The 11655-nt window shown below is 52.9% G+C and overlaps 4 non-coding genes across 4 annotated transcripts; 1 reads left to right on the forward strand and 3 right to left on the reverse strand.

The window, feature by feature from the left end:
* Positions 1–382: 382 nt before the first annotated feature.
* On the reverse strand, positions 383–454 carry TRNAQ-UUG. The gene has a single exon. It is a non-coding gene; the product is annotated as a tRNA-Gln (tRNA).
* Positions 455–2403: 1949 nt separating this feature from the next.
* On the reverse strand, positions 2404–2485 carry TRNAS-AGA. The gene has a single exon. It is a non-coding gene; the product is annotated as a tRNA-Ser (tRNA).
* A 5858-nt stretch (positions 2486–8343) lies between these two features.
* Positions 8344–8415, reverse strand: TRNAD-GUC. Its single transcript has one exon. It is a non-coding gene; the product is annotated as a tRNA-Asp (tRNA).
* A 2821-nt stretch (positions 8416–11236) lies between these two features.
* On the forward strand, positions 11237–11446 carry LOC120376571. Its single transcript, XR_005587429.1, has one exon. It is a non-coding gene; the product is annotated as a small nucleolar RNA U3 (small nucleolar RNA).
* Positions 11447–11655: the final 209 nt, after the last annotated feature.

Below are 11655 nucleotides of genomic sequence, written 5' to 3' on the forward strand. Positions count from 1 at the left end.
GGGGGGCCTTCAGTGGGGTTCAGCACAGCAGGGAGCAGGCTGGCCCTGTGGCTGTCTGCTGGCCACACATAGGCATGGTCCTCTCCTCCTCTTGCCCTAGCCTCCGCTGCTTTTAAGCCTTCCCTTGGAGCTGTCAGCACCAGCCGCCTCTGCTCTAGGTGCCCAGAGGAGGAGAGGTGCTGGGCTCCCACCTGCCCAGCCCTGCTTCCTTCAAGCACAGTGGCAAGTGCCAGACTTGTGGGCACCAGGTGAAGCCGTGAGAATCCCAACCCTCAGGTGTCAGTTCCAGAGCCCTGACCCATCCAGCAGGAGGGGAAAAAATTGCTCTTGCAGCACTGGAGACAGGGAAGTGGAGCAGTGTGAGCTCCAGGGCTTTACCACAAGGTCCCACTGAGATTTGAACTCAGATTGCATGATTCAAAGTCCTGAGTGCTGCCCATTACACCATGGGACCAGCTCATACTGCCATCTCTGGCCATCAGTGACCCTCATGGGGCCAGCTCATGTAAGGGACTGTTGGCCCCTTACTAAAGCATAGTGGGGGGTTTGGTTGGCTAGTTCCCAGTCCGAGTAGAAGGGGGAAGGGCCAATGGGAAATCAGGCCCCTGAGACTGACAGTCCCCTGGGCAATGGGGAGAGGCCAAAGCTCCAAGTTAGCCGCACTGACAGGCCAGGCAGTGTAATGAGGGAGTCACCAGGCCAGGGGGTCCCATCCTCCGTGGGAGCTGGAACTGCCTGGGCCAGAGTGGGGCGGAGCTAAGGAGAGAGCAGGAGCCTGAGAAGAGCCGGGGAGCAGAGCTGCACAGGTGTAGTGCCAGAAAATGCTCCGTGTAGGACTTTGCTACCTGCAGCAGTTACTGAGACCTGAGGTTGTTCTTATTTGCTGACTTGTCCTAATTGGCTAAAACTTGACAGTGGTTGGAGATGGAAGCATAAAGGCTTCATCCTCCAAACGATCCTGCCTGGTGTCCATCTGTATCTATTACCTCTTAACACAGGATTGTAAAAAATAGAGTGAGGTCATTTAAACATCATTTATTTTGCAGCTTCATTTACTGTGCTAACAATGTAGCATCCTGACACCGATACTTCTGCCCATGTGACCTGTGGCTTGGATTCATTATAGTGGGACGTGGGACACGTGGAGGATAATTTAAACTCTTAATTTCCTTACAGTTTCCCTGCAATATATGTCTCTGCTGGTGCAATTTCTGACCATTGCACGTCTATTGTATTTATTACAATAGCCCAAGTAAGTCACACAAGTGACATAGTCTAGGGGCTTGGCTACACTTGCAAGTTAGAGCGCATTAAAGCAGCCCCGGGTGCCCTAACGCCTGAGGTGTCCACACTGGCAAGGCACATGGAGCACCTGGGCTCTGTAGGTGGAGTGCTCCTGGTAATCCACCTCCATGAGAAGTATAAAGCTCGCTGAGCCCTGCTGAAATACCCGGGCATCAGTGTGGATGATGTGTTGCATCACTGCACTGTGTTTGGCCTCAGGAAATGTCCCATAATTCCCTGAAGTCAAGTGCCCACTCCGGTCATTGTTTTGAAATCGGCTGCAGGCATGCGGATATCCCCTTTCAAAGCTCCGTTTCCGACAGCCGGCTGCTTATCTGCTCTGGGACAAAGCAACCATTAGTGTGGAATGCTGCTGCTGTTGTGAGTGTGTATGGGGGGCGGGGGTCTGCTGCTGTCTGAACACACAAGACAGCATGCTGACACACTCTCAATCCCCCAAACACAGTGTCGCTCCCCCCACGTACACACAACACACTCCCTGTCACACTCCACCTCCGTCCCCCATTTGAAAAGCACATTGCAGCCACTTGCACACTGGGATAGCTACCACAATGCACTGCTCTCTGTGGCATTGCCAGAGCTGCTAATGTGGCCACTCCAGTGTGCTTGCAGCTGTCAGTGTGAACACACGGCAGCGGTTTCCCTGCTGTGGTTTAACTCCCAGTGCTCTACATCTGCAAGTGTAGCCAAGCTCTAAATTTGCCAGACCAACCAAACTCAGTAACTGCCCTCCACCACCATGTGCAGTGAGTAGGGGCACAGTGAAGCACACACCACACTTGCTGGCTCAGCCTTGTGCATGCTGGGGTGGCTACACTTACAAATTTGCAGCGCTGCAGCAGGGTGTGAAAACACACCCTCTCCAGCGCTCCAAATTGCGGTGCTGCAAAGTGCCAGTGTGGTCAAAGCCCCAGCGCTGGGAGCGCGGCTCCCAGTGCTGTACGTTATTCTCCACAAGGAGGTGGAGTACGGACAGCGCTGGGAGAGCTCTCTCCCAGTGCTGGCGCTTTGACTACACTACTGACGCGGCAGCGCTTTGAAGTATAAGTGTAGCCAAAGCCTAAGCCTACAATAATAACAACAGCAGTGAAGTGCTTGCGTAGTTGGCAGGATTCAAACCTGCGCAGGGAGACCCCAATGGATTTCTAGTCCATCGCCTTAACCACTCGGCCACAACTACTTGACATGCAGCCATTTCACTGAATGATGATTTTGTTCTCACTGAATTGTCACTTCAAATTGTTTGCTCAGACCAGCTTCCCCAACACACTCATGGCTGCGCATCAGTGTAAGTGTGTCCTTGGGTGAACAGCGAGAATTCCTGCCCATTTCCCTTCCGGCTGGAGCAGCATGAGAGTGTGTTTGTGTGAACGACGTTGCTGTAGATTGTTGTTCATTCCCCACTCTGACAATTCAGACAGTCCCTTTCCTAGTCAAATCTCCAGCACAGCGTTCCAATACCAGGGGGCAGGATTTCTCTGGGGCACTGAAATTTTTCAGAGGGCTGGCGCGTGAACTCAGCCTTGCATTGCATCCCTGATGTTTCATGGACTAACAACAGCAGCAGAAAGAAAGAGCGGAGCCAATATCTCCCTGGCAGGGATGCAGGTGCCATGACCCCTATGTCTGACCGTCGCCATTGCAGGAGAAAAAGGTTCACTGGCATCGAATGCTGTGGGTCATACTAGAGACACAGGGAGGTTTTGCTGTTTATGGATCTGTGCAAAGGAAATGTTGTCTCTGTGTGAAACTGAGGTCAGAAATGAAACATCCACATGGTGGCCCAATGCTCTATGGAATGTGGGTGAAGGACTCGGGCTGAGAAATGATTTAACAGGGGTTTGTTCCAATTTATTGCCCTGATTAAAATCTATGGCTAAAAGGCAGCCACTGTTGTTAGTACTTGTACCTGTGTAGGGACACCCCAGTGGGTGTCAAGTCCATTGTCTTCACCAGGGGCAGTCGATTATTTTAGCAAAGTACAAATTTCTTGGTCAAGGCCTAGGCTCCAGAGAAAACAATACACTGCTGATAAGAAGAAGTACATCAAAAGATTTTGCAGCCACCATGGGCATAACTATGATGTGTCGTGTTTCACTCTTTATACCTGGCGCCACCTCCTTTCCCTTTAGCCTTGTAGTTGACCAAGGGCAAAGCTGAACATCTCCTCAGATACCAGGGTGTGTTTATGTCCATTCCTGCAAGCTACACAGGGGTTTGATGTTGCTGCTTTCAGTCCTCTGGCTCTGCTGGGATAAGGAACAATTCAGGCTGTCACTGAACTGAAGGAGGAAGATCAGTTTTTGACAGGGAGAGGGACGCCTCCTCTTAAAGGTGTTTGTCTGGCTGGCAGTCCTGGTCCCCAGGTCTCGCCCATGGGGATCCAGCAGTTTTGGGACCAGGTCACTCCCTTGGCCCCACCTGCCACTCCCAGGCGCTCCCCCCTGGGGCCCTGTCAGTGCAGCGGAGCTGAGCAGCATCTGCCTGCTCGCTCCAGTGGCTGCCGGCCCCTCCGCATGGCAGGACAGGGTGGGGCTGTGCCTCCGCGCGCTGCCCCTGCCTGATCACCCCTGTGGCCAATGGGACGCTGTGGGGGTGATGTCTGGGGGCAGCAGCACACGGAGGCCCCCCAGCCTGCCCCACCTTGGAGCCCCAGGTAAGCGCCACACCCCTGACCCCCTTCCTGAGCCTGCACCCCCACCTCCTCCTCATATACTCACTCCCACCCCCAAACTCTCTCCCAGAGCCTGCACCCCCTCCCTCCCCACCCCCAGCCCCCAAACTCCCTCGCAGACCCTGCACCCCAATCCCCAGCCCCAGCCCAGGGCCTGCACCCTAGACCTCCTCCCCCCACCCAAACTCCCTCCCAGAGACTTAGGCAGGTGGAGGGTGGAGTTTTGGGGGGCGGGTTCTGGGCAGTATGAGTGACATTATTGGCCCATGGGAGGACTGGAGGATTGGCACTGGCCCTAAGGTAAATTGTGGTTGAGACTCTGCTTTAAGGGATTGGAGCAATGCTGGAGAGACTGACGGGCAGGGAGCTGGGGAGCTGTGTGTGCCCCAAGGAGAGTTGTTGTTGTGCTCCGGTGACACAGAGCGGGGGTGGGGAGTTTGTAAACTGTGGTGTTTGTATAGAGATAAAGTTTACTAACCCCCAGGTTAAAAACTGTTCCTGCTCTGTTGTGAGGGTGGGTCAGTGGGTGAATGTTTCCCTGCAGGGTAATGGGTTCCTACTTCCAATCCAAGTGATTCCCTTTAAAAACTTTTTCGAATGAAAATCAATTTCCAGACCCATCTCCAGTATGTTCAGGAGTTCGTTGAATGTGGGCAGGGGGCTTGAAATGAATTTAAACACTCAGCATTTTCCTGTGCAAATGAATAATAATAATCTGGACCTGGCAGAGCTGTCCAGCAGCTGAAATCAGTTCCAGTCTCAGCGTCTCTAAGAGGGACACTCGGTAGCTGAGCCATGTGGGACACCTCTGTGGTGAGGACGGGTGAAAAAATGTTGGATTCAATGAAAGCTGAGACCATAGGAGGGGAAGGTGAACGGCAGCACCACACAGGGTCATAACACTCAGACACTGGGCTTCACTGTCACTGCCCCTGTGTTTTCCATCATTTCTATCCTAAGGAACACACCCTCCCCCTCCCCCACACATTATCACACACAACCTTCTCCCCTTGAGCCCCATCCCACCCCTACCCCTCTCCCCCCCACACGCCATGGGACACAGCCTCTCGGTGACTCACCCAGATGGGGACTTGTCTCTGCATCTCCCCAGCAGGGGAGCAGAGAGCCGAAAGGGCCACAGGAGACCAATGGAGCTAGGCAGGGATAGAAAAGACTTCCCCTCTCTTCCCTTCCCTTCCCTTCCCCTCCCTTCCCTTCCCAAGAGTCCCGTTAATCTCACCCATGGGACGTTCCAGCACCGGGTGGGCTCAAAGCACCAACCTTCCCCTCAGCAATGGAAGGGGGAACCAGCTCTATCACATGGAAGGAGGCTCCCCACCTCTGCTGCTGCCATCCTGCAGCCTTTAATATGGATTTGTTTTAGCTACTGCACCCCCCCCCCAACTCTGCTAATCCATCCATGAAACTTGGTTCCTTTCCCCGTGGCACCAACCACTGTAAGGGAGTCTGCTACTGGCAGCTGAAGGGGTTGATTCACGGCAGTTCGTGTTGCTCCAGAGTCTACTAAAAAGTCTATTTCTGAATTTCCCACCCTCATTTTTACTCGGGGTTCCGGGGGCAGGATGGTCCGTCTCCCCTGACACCCCTAATCTTGATCCTCTGTTGCCATCATGGGGGTATCTTCCCTTTCAGGGCACTCATTTTTCCAATGTCCCTCCTTCCGGCATATGGCACACTGGTTGCGACCCAAACGCCTTTCCCGGGGACCGGGGCGCCCACGTCCACGGCCTCTCATTCCCCGGCCCCTCTCACCTTTCTGTGACTTTCCTCTGCCGCCGGCCTGCACCACCGCTAACATCATCTTCACTTGCCTTTTTTCCTTCTCTCCCTCTCTAAGGGCATAGGCCCTGTTGGCAGTCTCCAAAATCTGAGCCATAGACATTCCCATTACATTTTTTTTTGCCATTTCTTTTTAATATCAGGGGCCGCACGGCTGGTAAAGATACCCTTTATAATTGCCTCAGTTGTTTGATCGTCTGGGTCTGCGCTAGCACTTTGCTGGATGGTGTCCCGAATGCGCTGTAGGAAAGCCACCGGACTTTCTTTTGATTCCTGGATTAGCTCATACGGCTTTGCCCAGTTGTTATGTCGGACAGCCGAGTGTCTGAGGCCATACATAAGCAATTCCTTATAGAAGTTAAGCATCCTCAAACCCCCCTCCTCATTCGGATTCCACCCGGGGTCCACTGTGAGGACAGCAGTTTCTGGCAAGGGTTTTCCTTCTCTATCCTCATTATACCTTCTTTGTGCCTCCTCTCTAGCTTTAGCTATAACTTGACTCCGTTCCACTTCAGACAACAGGGTTCTCATAAGTATGTTGCAATTATCCCAGTCAGGCTTATGGCTAGCTAGACACCCTTCAAAGATTGAAATAAACCGACTTGGATTTGTTGAAAACTTCCCTGCTTCTGTCTTAAAGGCAGCTAGGTGTACTGGGTTCAAAGGGACATGAGAGTACACTGGCATAATCTGGGCCGCGCGCTCCTGTGTTCCGGGACGGGCTACCACACTCTTAGTAATCAGTGGATACAATCCCACCAAGGGGGCACTCTCGGGAACCTGTGGGGGGTGTTGGAGCCGAAGGGGACACCGATTCTGCCATTACAACAGTGGGAGGGTTCTGGGGATTAGCAGCAGTTACTAACAAGTCTGTCGGAGTCAAATGGCACTTGTGTAAAATATCAGTCCTATTTCTTAACATCATAAACGTATATGCATAGAGATGTTCATTCCATTTACCAGTTCGCTGACAAAACAAAAGTAATTGAAGGATCATGTTGTCATTAAGTGATCCTTCTGGTGGCCACCTTTCCTGGTCCTCTAGCTGATATTGAGGCAAGTCAACTGTACAGAACCTTTTTAGTTTACTTCTAAGCATTGAATCTGATGAGAACACATCCCAGTGGGCTAGAATGCATTCTAGGGGTGTACACTGTGTTCTGCCGGCTGTACTCTGTCCCTGTCCCATACTCTATGAATATGGAGACACTGGGCGTCCCCAGGTCCTAACAGGCAAAAAGGCCACACCACTGGACCATTCCTACCTTATCCACAGGACCGGTTCCTCACCATCACCCGCAGCTGCTTCTCCACTTATCTGTGCGTTGCACCGTTGTGCCCTCCGGGGTCGACCAAACCACGTCTCCGCCGAGGCCCCCGATGAACTCACCGGTGCGCGCTGGGCGTCGATCGTTGTCGCAATCTGTCGGCCACCAGGAGGGATCAGGGCAAGGCTAAATTTTGCCTCGAGCCCACCCAGGGACGCCAAAACTGTTGCCGGCACAAAGGCCTGAGGCGACAGCAACAGTGGTTCGTTGCCCGGTGTGCTTCGCTCCAATAAACACACCAAGGTGGAGAAGCAAAACAAAGTTTATTTGAGATCTCAAAGCAGGCACTAGGAGAAACAGCATCTCAAATCCAGCGCAACAAATCAAGCAATTTTCCCTTTTTATGTCAAGCTGTTTGTAAAAGCCTTTGTTTCATTCCCCTCTACCCCTCCCTTGTTAACTGCAGCTACATTAGGCATTACATTATAGCTTGTTAGAAAAGTTCTCATCTGCATGTTTATCTGTTGGCCTTGTCAGCTCAGGCACATGAAGACTTCTCCCCCTTTCCTCCCCCTCTTATCACTACTTTTGCTAGTTTAAGCAGGAACGCAGCTGTCTGCTAGAAAAGCTGACTCTCACATATTCTGCTTTTAGGATGTTAGTATGTAGGTTGGTTAAAGTTCACAAGATGGAGTTACTGTGGCTCACTTAGACCCAGAGCAGGGGGGCTTCATCAACACTCGTGGTGTTCCACCCACCCCCCGAGTTACCTGGTAGCTACGCCCAGTGACACCAACAAGGGCGCAGAGTACTAACCACTATACGATCACGGCCAGGCGCTGGGGGCGCAGGCAGCAGCCCAGCGGAAAATGCTCAGCTCTGCGCTCTCGGGGCGGCCACCTACCTCGCCAGCGGCCACAGGTCTTTCTCAAGTCTCCCCATTAGAGTCACAGGACAAATGCTGAGCAAAGGAAAAAAGACAGGAAGCCAATCCCATGCCTGTCCCTTTTTCTGTCTTCCTCCACCCCTGGACCAAGTCCCTCCCCGTTTGTCTGGGCCATTGTCCTCATGCCCCTGGCCAGCCTATTTCCCTTTGCCGCTCTGAAACGTGCCCCCACGTGCAGGCCCCGGGGGAGGCTTTGGCTAGGGCGAGCGTGTCCTTGCGAGGTAACTGTCTCTCTGGAGGTGAATGTCATCAGCGCGGGGTGCGAAGCGAAGTGGCCGTCGAAGGAGAATGCAAGGCATGTGGCGGGCAGGCCAGGGATTTCTTTGTTCCCCCCTTGAAAAGGGGTCACCCTCCCCGTCGGGGAATCGAACCCCGGTCTCCCGCGTGACAGGCAGGGATACTCACCACTATACTAACGAGGAAAGGGGCATGATGAGCGGCCCCAGCTCCCACAGACCAGCTATGGTCAGCGTACACCTACACCGTTGCATGGGCCCCAGCAGGCAACAACACCCCTGGCCCTCTTCTGCTTCCCAAAGGCTTTGGCCACAGCAACAGCCCTGGGAAAAGCCCTGGCCCTCCTCACCTGCCCTTGCCCAGCACGACGCCTTTCCGGGCCTCACACAACACCCGCCTGGGACCTTGCCCTCCCCTACCAGCTCAGCAGCACCTTTTTTCCTCTCAAAACCTCCTCTTGCCACCCTCCCCCTTCCACACTTCACACTCACCTCATCACAAACTCACCCACGGCCCCTTTGGCTTCTCAAGTGCCTCTGGAGGGACGCAGCTTCCCTGGCACGCAGATCCGGCTGATGGCTCCCAAGTGTGCAAGTCCATCCCCGCAGAGCTGCCCCATAGGGTGACATTGAAGAAACTGTGGAAAACGGGATGGGGGTGGGGGAGTAATAGGCTCCTATATAAGAAAAAGTCCAGCCAAACTGGCCTGTCCCTTTAAACATGGGACATCTGGTCACCCTGGAGCAGCCCCGCACTCCTGCTCCCCGGTTGGTGCGTTTGGGACCCGGGGGCTGAAGCCGACGCGAGAAAGGGAAGGGAGCGAGCTCGGGGCTCTCCGGCGCCACCTACTGGGAGCAGAGGGAAATGACTGAGCGACGTCCTGGCTAATTTAAATATCACCTGCTTGCATCCGAAGAAGTGGGTATTCACCCACGAAAGCTCATGCTGCAAAACATCTGTTAGTCTATAAGGTGCCACAGGATTCTTTGCTGCTTAAATATCACCTGGTTCTCTGCTGGGTGGCTCCACTGGAGAGCTGGGGCGTGGCCTGAGTGTGGCAGCACCTTATTTGCATATTAAAAGCAGCTGTTTGGGGCCATTGGGGTAAAATATGAGTAAGTTTTGGGGTTGGTCCCCACATGTTTAGTGCAGGCTGTGGGGAGCCGGGCTGAGGAGAGCACGCCCCGATGGGGAGTGTGGTCACCCTGAGCTGGTAGCGTGTGGCCAGACATGGGGAAGGGGCTGGGGGGGAAGGTAGGTTGTTTTTTCTCTTTTTGGTGGAGTTCTTCTTATGTAAATTGAGAGTTGGCCTGGGGGAGGGAAATTGCAACTCCTGCTTTGGGGGTTTTTGGGGGGAGTGACACAAGCCTCTTTGGTGGTGGCTGCTGCTGTGGGGCATAGGACAGGTGGGGGCGGGGCTGTCCGGGTGCTTGAGATGAGGGGGGGATCCTGGTTGGCTGGTGCTGGCCTGCCTAGTGTTTTTTTGACAGCTGATCTCCCATTGGCGGCTCCTCCTCACCCCCCCCCCCCGGTGACTGGGAGCTCCGGGCTCTGCCTGCGGTGTCTGAGCGCTGGGGGCTCCTCTCCTGCCCGGGGCGGCCGGGAGCTCCCGGGGCTGCGGCTTCTCCTCACCCCCCCCCCGTGACTGGGAGCTCCGGGCTCTGCCTGCGGTGTCTGAGCGCCGGGGGCTCCTCTCCTGCCCGGGGCGGCCGGGAGCTCCCGGGGCTGCGGCTTCTCCTCACCCCTCCCGCCGGTGACTGGGAGCTCCCGGCTCTGCCTGCGGTGTCTGAGCGCTGGGGGCTCCTCTCCTGCCCGGGGCGGCCGGGAGCTCCCGGGGCTGCGGCGCTGCAGGGTCTGTGAGCAACGACGTGGGGCTGCGGGGTCCTCCCGCCATCAAGGCCTGTTGGGAAACCCTGGGTCCATCCGCAGCGGCTGGGAGCTCTGGGGTCACTCGTAGGAGCTGCAGGGTCCATACGCAGTGGGGTGGGGCTGGGGGGGCTCCCCGGCCACCCATGGCTGCTGCCACACAGGTATTGTCTGGAGTCTGCTCACGTAACACAGAGAAAGTTGCCTATGCAGCTCACAATGGTAAATAGGGTCAGACCAGACGATATCTTCTTTCCAAGTGGGAATTGTGCAGGGAGGAACAACAGACCTAGTGCAGCTGTGTTGCCACTGTCTACTAGCACTGAAATGGTTCACAATGCCTTGGGTCAAGTGGCACCAGTTCTAAAAGTAAGGGTGATTTAGTGCTGTGGTTCTCAAACAGGGGTATCCAATGGTCTTCCAGGGGGTACATCAACTCCTCTAGATATTTGCCTAGTTTTACAACAGGCTACATAGACAGCACTAGCAAATTCGTAACAAATTAAAATTCATACATTGATTTGTTTATACTGTTCTCTCTACTATACACTGAAATGTAAGTACAATACTTATATTCAAGTGATTTATTTTTATAAATATTGCATCTGATTATGTAAGCAAGTAGTTTTTAAGTGAGGTAAAACTTGGGGGTATGCAAGAGAAATCAGACTCCTGAAAGGGGTACAGGTGCTTCTAAAGGTTGAGAGCCACTGATTTGGTACCACCGGTAACATAGAACCCTGCAAAAACTTCTAGTGCAGATGAATTTGAGGGCAAGCCAGAGAGAAACCGCTGCGGAGCATGCTAGAAAGGGCTGACCTGTCCGGATTCTCTGTGCTTGACAGGCTGTCATGCGGTACAGAGGAGCCTGTGAGAGGTATGGCAAAGCAAGAGGGTTTGATTAGTTGCTAGGAGCTCCACATGCTAATCAGGAGGTGTGTTTCTGTAAATAGCGACATAAACATCTTCTAATGGCCAGTGTTCTAAAGCTGTCTCAATTGTGCTTAATGAAATGGGAACCTGGTTTTAGATATTTGGTCTTTAATTCTCTGGGGGTGAAACCTGTTGTATGAAAACATTCACCGTGGGAAGAAAGCTTGCGCACATTAGCCTGGGTGTGTAGCTGAGCACAGCTTTGTTAAGACTATACTTTCAGGGATCATTTCTATAGTTTGTAACTAGAGAATTGTGGTTGAAAGTGTCTGACCTTGCTAACCACGATGAGGCGTTAAAGTGTTCTCTTCTGAGCATGAAGTGAGTGGATAGTGGTGCTTTAATGCATCTGCTATTGATGAGTGTTCTTGCTTTCCTTTTGGGAAGCTGAGAGGAAGAGAACACAGACTGAGTGGTTAGTCCTTATAAAACAAGTTTAAAAATAAATGTTTTGGGTTTTTTTTCTGTTATCTGAATTTATTTAAAGCTTTTGTGCAGTTCTGTTTAGTAGCAAGTCTTAGTTTGTTTTGGTAGAATTTAGAAGAAAAGTAAAGGTAGTGTGAAAATGGTATTTTAAACATTTCTAATTCAATACTTACTGAAAGATTTTTTTAAATTTCTTTATG

This window comes from Mauremys reevesii, linkage group 12 (genome assembly GCF_016161935.1).
Source record: "Mauremys reevesii isolate NIE-2019 linkage group 12, ASM1616193v1, whole genome shotgun sequence".
In the NCBI taxonomy this organism is placed as follows: domain Eukaryota; kingdom Metazoa; phylum Chordata; order Testudines; family Geoemydidae; genus Mauremys; species Mauremys reevesii.